The 1245-nt window shown below is 37.8% G+C and overlaps 1 non-coding gene across 1 annotated transcript; it reads left to right on the forward strand.

The window, feature by feature from the left end:
• The first annotated feature begins 1138 nt into the window (after positions 1–1138).
• On the forward strand, positions 1139–1245 carry LOC124899805. The gene has a single exon (XR_007057369.1). It is a non-coding gene; the product is annotated as a small nucleolar RNA R71 (small nucleolar RNA).

The raw sequence follows: 1245 nt of genomic DNA on the forward strand, positions 1-1245 counted from the left end.
ACTTAAGGTCGAATCTTGAGATATTTGGATTTTTAGGTTGAAACCCTAATGAGTGTTCTTGGTGATTTGAGAGAAAGTAATCATATTTTGGTGTTATGGGAGTTTAATCCCGTGTTATTGGACTATATATAGGTGGGAAAGTTACCCAAATAACCTTCTGGACGCATAAACTGAAAGTTAGAAGTCGCAGGGGTGGAATATACCATGCGTCGCATGGTTTAGTGCACAGCAATGAAGCATGCATTGCATGCTTTATCCCTCCACAGAGAAGCATGCTTCGCATGATCTTATTACCTCATGAAAATAATCATAACTTTTCGCTCGGGTATTGAATTTTTGCGAAATTGGTATCATTGGAAAGATAATTCAATTATCTATAATTTGATAGGTCTTGGGATAAAAAATTCCATGTATATTAAGAGATATATATGTTTAAAGTATACCCTTGTAGAATCGAATGTCAAACTTTGGATGAATCAATTGATCTTAGCTCAACTTTGTTCTAGGTCATTGCTATGAACATTTTTTACCTCTAAACTACTCCATAGACTAGGATAATGATCATTAAACTTATACTCGCATGAGAATCACTTGGATTGGAGTTTAGACGCGTAGAAATGATGGTTAGAATTCTAGCACGAATATACGGGGTATTACACTTATGGTCCCTCGGGGCTGTAAGCACCGTGTGATGCCCTAGGTGTACTCTCGAGGCATTATAGTTAACCAGTGTTGAGGATCCTTGGCAGAGGTATGAACTTGTGGTTGAAGTAGAGTAACTACAAGCAGGAGGAGCCCAGAGTTAGGTTAAAGTTCAAGTATGTAATCAAGAGGTTGATTATAGTAAACTTTTGAGAGCTTGTGAGGGCAAGTCATGTTTTTTTCTCACTTGAGAAACGGGGTTTCCACGTTAAATCTTTTATTCTTTAAGTTTCTTACATTGCTTGTGCTCAAGGTTAAATTAATGATGTATTGCTTGTTACTAATTTTGAGAAAGTTGGTCCCTCACAGTGTGGTGCAACCTCCATGGTTCTAAAATGTCTTCTCTAGTGCCTACACAACTGTCGCTGAATCCAGGAGAATCTTAGTGTTGGGATCACGACCCTTAATGAAAGTATGTACCAACACATTATTAGTCTGATGATGGTGGGGGAAAATTCTGAGCATAGCCTTGAATATTTCCCAAGCTTAGTAAAGATTCTCCCCATCTTTCTGCCTGAAACTCAAAATTTCACTTCTCAAACT

Source organism: Capsicum annuum, chromosome 6 (assembly GCF_002878395.1).
Source record: "Capsicum annuum cultivar UCD-10X-F1 chromosome 6, UCD10Xv1.1, whole genome shotgun sequence".
Lineage (NCBI taxonomy): Eukaryota > Viridiplantae > Streptophyta > Magnoliopsida > Solanales > Solanaceae > Capsicum > Capsicum annuum.